Source organism: Penaeus monodon, unplaced genomic scaffold (genome assembly GCF_015228065.2).
Source record: "Penaeus monodon isolate SGIC_2016 unplaced genomic scaffold, NSTDA_Pmon_1 PmonScaffold_15401, whole genome shotgun sequence".
NCBI lineage: Eukaryota > Metazoa > Arthropoda > Malacostraca > Decapoda > Penaeidae > Penaeus > Penaeus monodon.
The window spans coordinates 1-8,579 of NW_023644600.1; the positions used below are offsets into that span (position 1 = coordinate 1).

General features: G+C 34.1%; 1 pseudogene; it reads right to left on the reverse strand.

The window, feature by feature from the left end:
* Positions 1-1,076: 1,076 nt before the first annotated feature.
* LOC119569462 lies at positions 1,077-8,428 on the reverse strand (annotated as a pseudogene).
* Positions 8,429-8,579: the final 151 nt, after the last annotated feature.

Consider the following 8,579-nt stretch of genomic DNA (forward strand, 5'->3'; position numbering starts at 1 on the left):
TTATATATATTATTTATGTATATATATTTATATATATGTGCATATATTATATATATATATATATATATATATATATATATATATATATATATATATATATATATATATATAATATTATTATATATATATATATTATTTATATATTATATTATATTTATATTATATATATATAATATATATATATATATTATATATATATATATATATATATATATATAGTATATTATATATATATAATATATATATATATATATATAAATAACACACACACACACACACACACACACACACACACACACACACACACACACACACACACACACACACACACCACACACACACACACACACACACACACATATATGTATATACACATACTATGTCTGGAATGTTATGGCGATGAAAGACAGATTCCTGCACTAGACTTCAACTCAATTCAAGATCTTAAATAATAAAGCCATGTGCTGCTAGGACAAAATCACAGCCTCCATATGATAAATGCCTTCCTCTTTAAATCAGAGCCTTTGGTTATTATCAAGCAATGTTAACAGTAACAGACATAAAAACACTAGAAAATAAACCTTGTGCTTTCACTCCTCTTGGTTTGCTATGAAATCAATTGGATTCACAATCATAATCAGAGGTTTAAGAGCAAAAGCCTTCATAAATAATTTAATGATATATTGTATAAAAAGTCATTGATTCCTAACCTCATGAAGTTCACAAAGCTGCTGAGAAACTCTACAATGTGGTTTAATTATGTATGTATATTTTAAGATTACCCAATGAATAATCCAACTTGTACTTTTGTACTGAAAATGTAAATATCAAAAGCTGATTTGGTTATGGTTCTTCCTTCCTTCCCTTCTCTCAGTTTTAACTTCTTTCCATTCTGACACTGAAGGAGCTTGTAATACTGATGTTTACTTGTGCTCAAAAACTCATGTCACTTTTAAAATCTAAATATCACATATGCCATCATTCAACACACTCAAAAGATAGCTGACTACAGAAGGCATTCATTAGAATATCAAGCCCTGGTACTGACAGGAAATTCTATTCAACGAAAATTATCCTTATATGACTTACAGATTACCATCATTGAAAGACTGGTTGACCATCCAAGGCAATGAACTAACACCTTCCATTAGAGAAAACATCATTCTTCACAGACACATCAATACACACCCATCTTCCTCCCCACAGTCATGCACATATATACAAATGTACACGCACATGCATCTAATCACACTAATCCGCACACGCAAGTGCATACAAACACACATACAAAGAACCCAACCTCTGTTGGTTAATTATTCATCTCTGTCCACTCAAAAAGAATGTACATCAAAATCCAATAAAAAAAATAAAATCATTCACTATACTGCATACAAACAGTAGCAACAAATTTCTATGATAACAAATATAGCAGGTAAACAGGACAATAAAACATCTCTAGCCAGAGTGTATCATACAGGGCTGGCATTACTTATGGAGAGACTATCACATCAGGAACTCCTCTGTCAAGGATCAATGCCACATCGATGGCCTGCCTCATGATGGGTGCAGGGAGTGGTCAGGCAGAAGGCGAGCAAGCAAGGAAGTGAGCACCAGCAGTGAGGACTGGAGACCAACAGCTTGCTGGCCTTGCATCCATACTGAACTGTACACTTCACGCAACGCCAAGACCCTGGAAAAATAATTTATACACATTACACAATCTTATTTAGAAGGTGGTAAATATTTATCTTAACTTACCAATTAACATTTCATTAATATCATAAAGGTCTCTTTTACGGACGTGATGATATTCACTATGAAAAAAAAAAAAAAAAAAAAAAAATCTTACTTATTAGCAAGATCAGTTCGTATCGTTGGTGGCAAATTACCGACTCCTGGATTAACCACAGCAACTCCCATGTTGCTCCGTGGATTTGTGCCAACTGACACAAGTGCCCGTCCCAGTCTGAAATTTGATACAGATTACTCTCATGCTGAACTTTAATTATTAATGATGTAAGCTTATTTGACTATGCATTGAAGGAAATTTCTAATTTCTCACCACTTTAACACTTTAATTCAAATATCAAGATAAAAGAATCAGTTCATTGGATATTTCTTCTCTTTTATTTCCATGCTCCTAGATTTGAGATAAAATATACTATAAAATATTTATTTGTATATATATGTATATATGTACATGTGTTTATATATATATATATATATATATATATATATATATATATATATATATATATATATATAGAGAGAGAGAGAGAGAGAGAGAGAGAGAGAGAGAGAGAGAGAGAGAGAGAGAGAGAGAGAGAGAGAGAGAGAGAGAGAGAGAGAGATAGATAGATAGATAGATAGATAGATAGATAGATAGATTGTGGTATATAATATATATATATATATATATATATATATATATATATATATATATATATATATATATATATATATATATATATATTTATATACATATTTATATACATATTTATATACATATACTATATATATATATATATATATACATATATACATATATACATATATACATATATACATATATACATATATACATATATACATATATACATATATACTTATATACATATATATACATATATGTATATATGTATACTATGTATATATGTATATATGTATATGTAATATATCTATATATGTATATTGTATATATGTATATATTATATATATTAAATATATTATATATATCTATATTATCATATTAAAATATATTTATATATTATATCATATATATATATATATATATATATATACTATATCTATTATTCTTCATTATATCATATATATACTATCTATATATATATTATATCTATCTACTATTATATCTTTATATCTAATATCTAATTCTATTACTATTATAATATATATATGTGTGTGTGTGTGTGTGTTTGTTTGATGAATATATATATTATATATATATATTCACCCACACACATATATATATATGATAATCTGATCAGACTGCTCCTAGCTTCAAGCATTGAGCAATTGGCACATCTGACACTGCTTTTGGTTTGAATGCACATGAGTGCAATATACTCAATCCTCCTCCATACACTATGGCAGCTCATAGGTTTAATACTAATCCACGATGATATCAATATTGCAGTAAAAAAATGGGGGCTAAGAGAACAGCTGTGGCTGTAATTTGAGTCACAATATACAAAAAATGCATATAAAGACAACTTTGGAAATTCAAACAAGATAAATATCAAAAATCACTCACAAATGAGTCTTGTTCACATACCTGCAGTGCCGTAAGAATCATAATCCATGGCCAATGAAGTTCCAAGTAACAAGATAGACATAGGCCATGGTGAGGAGCATAGCATGGCCAACACCTAAGGGTACCACGCCATTTACGCTGATGGAGAATCTTCCTGAGAGGTTCGGCTCCTCACGCACAGCACGACGGACATGCCTCATATACACTCTGAAAGTTAATTGCTGGTCTAACATGTTTACTTCTTGAGACTTGGCAATTGAAATAATGATGACATTGTAGCATCATAAATACTTAAAACATGCAAGACTAGTTTTAGGAAAATTACATGAGCATTTGCTTATCTTCCTTCATCTTAACCAAATGACATTGGATAGCATGTGCATATAAGCCATGTAGCAACCTTGGTTTTAAGTTTATATCACCAAGAATTTATTACTAGTCCTACCTCTCTCACCTGTTTATCCTTTCCTTGATTCTCCAGAGAGATTCTTTATATTTTTATTGCCATCAGTAATTTCAATAACATTTATAATATAATAATAACAATAACAGTATCATATTAACAGAAAAATCCAAATATTCAAGGAACGGTGAAACCAGGTGAGGTCACATAAAGCCTACTAATTAACTCCTAGTAACTGAGGACTAGTGGAGCCATCCACATGTAAATAAAATAAATACATGAAACAACAGTGGACAGTATTTATACCCAGTGCCAAGGAGTTTAAATTTAATCATTGTAAATTCATTCCTACACTAATTTTTAAAATCTACTTACCGTAAACACCTCAGGAGACAGGAATTCAAGGGAGAGAGCATCAGGATCTGCTAACAGCTGATACAGTGCTGAGCCAGAGAGGATAAAGGCAGATCAACAACATCTGAGGGAGACTGACCCCTGGCCATGCGAGTCACCCATGTTTCACATCGTCCCAGCTACTAGGGCCGCTCCCGACCACATCCAGGTACACGACAAGATGTAGTATCCACTAAGGCCACCACTGATGATGTACATATCCTGAAATAATAATATGCAGCTTATATATAGTTGCATACCAAGAGGTAAATTTACCAAATCTTAAAAATGGTTTCTTCCTCTGAATAGCATCATGATAAAGCTATTGTTCTAGAGAAAGAAAGAGATCAGCTGGCTCACCCAGTGTGTGTTATGGTTCCATGCCAAACCAGCAGAACCAATATAGGTGGCCAGGCAAAGACAAAGGGTGTGAGGGCGCGCTGCTCGACCAGTGAGCAACCCCACCACTCCTCCAGCTCCTCCATCTACTCCACTCACCACCCACTGTACACATTACTCACACCAGCTTCTGGCACCTGTGGATATATAAATAATTACTTTTATAAACAAATTACTTTCTAATGCTTACATATGTGCATATATAATCAGAAAGGAGTCTATGCATCTATATATGTATACCTATGTTTATTCATTTTCAATATCATATACTGTGACATTTTTTCATGTCTGATTATACTAAACCATTCCTTACTAAAATTTCACAAAGTAAAAGTGTTTTATTAAATTATAAAAACAGTCAATTGTTTTTTAAATTTTATAAAAGACTTTTCAGCTTGAACACTAATCAAGAAATGTTTAGATTTTGAAATGCTAGGAGTGAACCCTTTACATTAAGGATGATAATTTTTTTTTTTTTCAAATCTGTAAGCTAATAGCACTACCACAAAATTCTTATACGATCTGAACTTACCCACTTAAACTACTCCACGCTGCAGTCCCTTTGGCAAACAGCCAAGGGGCCCGTCCATTCTCTAGTGCGAGCTGAACTCCACGGGAAAAATCATAGTCAGCCTGCAGTTCATCATAAGCATTAGTTAATTCAACTTATATACTTTACCTTCAATATAATCTTCAATTTCTAGAGTAAATAATTTCTATAATCATTTTTTTAAAAAAAAAAATCTTGAAAAAGGCATATATAAAAGTCCAAGATTTACAGAGCATAGAAGTTTATAGTAAACCATTTTGTCTGAATATGGACATTTTGTTGTAAACTGTCATAGCAAAACCACCTGGAAGCCATATTCTCCCGAGAATAGTAGTTGGCGGAAGGCACGCTAATTCCCGGCTCTTATTGTGGAATACATTGGCACAAACTAAGAGCACAGCTGATGGAGCCAGACCCAGCTGCGTCCGGGGGGACATGGGATAAAGGAAAGACCAGGCTCGGGTGAAGCAGCTGTACTGGCATCAGCTAGCAGCGAGGTCAACCTGGGCCAATATGAACATAGCTGCAAAAAAAAGACATGCCAATTTGTAAAAAAAGAAACCAATTTTACATATCTACAATAGACAGATATATAGATAGATAGAATATAGAAAGAACAGATAGATAAAGATAAAAGGAACAGAGAAACAGAAAGATAGATACAGACATACATATGTAGATATATAGAGACTAATAGATAAACTGGTGTATAATAATATACATATATATTAATCATTCTGCAAAACCCATTGCTTAAACCAAATACCAAAACCAAAGACAAAGAAATTTTCTATTACGAGCTGAAGGGAAGTGAGTGAGTGTTGCACTAACTATAGCTGTGATGGCACTAAGTTGTCCTGTGGGTACTGAACCCTCTACTAAAAGGGCTGGTACCAAAGTAATACCACGATCCTTGCAGTAACGGTCTAATGACACACCTCACTGTGGAGAAAAACTGGATTAATTATCTTCAAAATAAGTTATAAGAACCAATATCCCTTAGTAATGAAATTTTAAATATCGCATGAATTCTACAAAAGAATATCATTGATTGCTTTCAAGAACTATCACAAAATGATCTCAAAAACCTAGTTCAAACCTGCATAAAAAAAAAAAAAAAAGTATATTCTACAACAATTTACCAATATCAGTTATATATAACAAATAAACAAAGCCATACCTTGGGGAATAAGGTAAACTGCAGGCAACTGGTGAGACACGCATTAATAGATGTAACTGATTCATCTTTATAGCAAGAAGAGAGTCTACTATTTGACATAACCGCTCCTGAAAAAATAAAATTAAAATCTAGACTCAATAGCTGGAATATTTCTATGAGAAATAAGTAACAGACAAAATATATACAATCTCTGTGTGAGTGTATAAAAAATTAGACATAATTTTAAATATATAAACTGATACTGCATCTTACAAATATGAATTTATTTTTAATAACTAATCTACACCCAACATTAGTCCCCAACAAAACATACAAAACTGCTCCTTAACTTACTAATGTTGGAACTCTAGCATGAGGTGCAACTCAAGCATAAAACCCCGGTGTGGCAGAGAGGGACTGTCAGTGATGACTAGTGGTGGAACAACCCCTTTCTCGTTGCCCTCTCCACCCAGACGACACACCCGTAGCCAAATGAACGAGGGTTACTAGGGCATTGTGAAGGCTATCTACTGATCCAAAACCATCTTTACCTGGAATAAATCAAAGTAAATTTACTGTATGTTTTCTTTTTCTGTTCACATGTCATCAAAAGAATTTATTTATTAAAAAGACTGTTTTTTGCTCTACAAGGGAGACACTTGGACTTGGCCTTTAAAAAATCAGTAAGGAATAATTGACTCTGATTCATATAATAACACCAGCTGAGTGCTCTTACTTTATTATCCATTTTAGTGAGTGTGTATTGATGAGGATGAGCTGTGAGAGCATCATCAACCACACATGTGAATGTAAGAGGCTTGGGGGGTCTCTCGCACCAACAACAGCTCCAAAGGGTGACATGACAACCCCCTTCTTCCAACCAGCATTTATGTATATCCCAAACATCTACAATTTTTTGTAAATAAAAAGATCACATATTCTAAAACCACATCCATTCCTTTAACAAAATGAGGACATTGCCAATGAGTGACATCCAACACAATATCTCCAGTATAACTGGTGATCACTGAAAAGAAGAGACCCCACTTACCTAGGGACAGGTACTCTCCAGATAACACTGCTAATGTGGCATGTGTTGGGGTGACCAAATGGGGCCTGTGAGCTCAGTGATACGACGAGGTTGGGGCCACAGCAAATGAAGGGAATTATGGGGAACCAAAGGCCGAGGAGGGGCTGTAATTTGTGTGGATGCCAGGGGCTCACAAACCTGCAAATGGATTACTATAGTAATTATCTATATTATCAACATTTGTTTTCCTTTCTGCAGTACAATAGCAACAATCTGAATATCTATAACTTCTGATATAATGAAGAGGAAAACGAAAATCAAATAACTTACAACAAATTAACTTAAACCTTGTTTCAAACATAATAATGAAACTTTAGGTCATTAGGCATTACAAATTTTTTTACTTAAATGAAGAAAAAATCAAAACCCGTATGTGCCAAGTATTACTAATCACGCTATCCTCAGTGCATAAATGGAGGAGAGAGTACTTGCCTCAAATAGCTGCTGCTTTGCACCAAAAGACATAATGAAACTCAATACTACCTATTTCCCAAAAAAGCAGTACTTAATAATGAAACCTTTTCCCAATAAAGTTTTTTGACTATCTTCATGAAGTACAGTTACTTATCATTATACTTTACTTAAAAGTCTTAAATTACTAGTTGAGGAGTTATGGCAAGTATAAGGTGAGCATAATTAAATTGTGCCAGCCTGGGGTGATTACCATGCTTAAACACACTCCAGTGCACAAGGATTAAAAAGTATTGTTGAAAAAAAAACAAAAAAACAAATAAAAAAACACCTCACACCCACACACACAAACACAACACACCCCACACCACAAACCCCACCCCACACCCACACCCACACCCACACCCCCACCCACACACCCACCCCACACACACCCACACCCACACCCACACCCACACCCCACCCACAGAGTCAAGAAAACATACACCTTATCAAGCTTGAAACCCTTAGTCACCTGTTCCATGCGAGGACTGAGTTCCAAGGACGAAGAGGACTGCAAAAGGGAGCGAGGTTGTGGAGTTCCAACTGAGGTCTTTCTTTGTGTTGCATCCCCTCCATTGAGGCATCGACCCCGTCTTTCACTGTCAGCCCCCCATGCTCACTAATGATTCCAAAGAACCATTTGCTCCTCGGGACGAAATGAGGTTGGAAATCACCAAACAATTATTAAGCATAAAATATGAAATCATCATAGGTTAAAAAATCTATATAACTCTTAGCCATATATCCAAGAAAACTAAAACAAAGTTAGGGTTTTGCCTCCATATCATTGTTGTCCCTACGAGAGAGTTTATGCCCTTTAAAAACTCACCCTCTCCCCATGAACGACGGGGGGGTAAA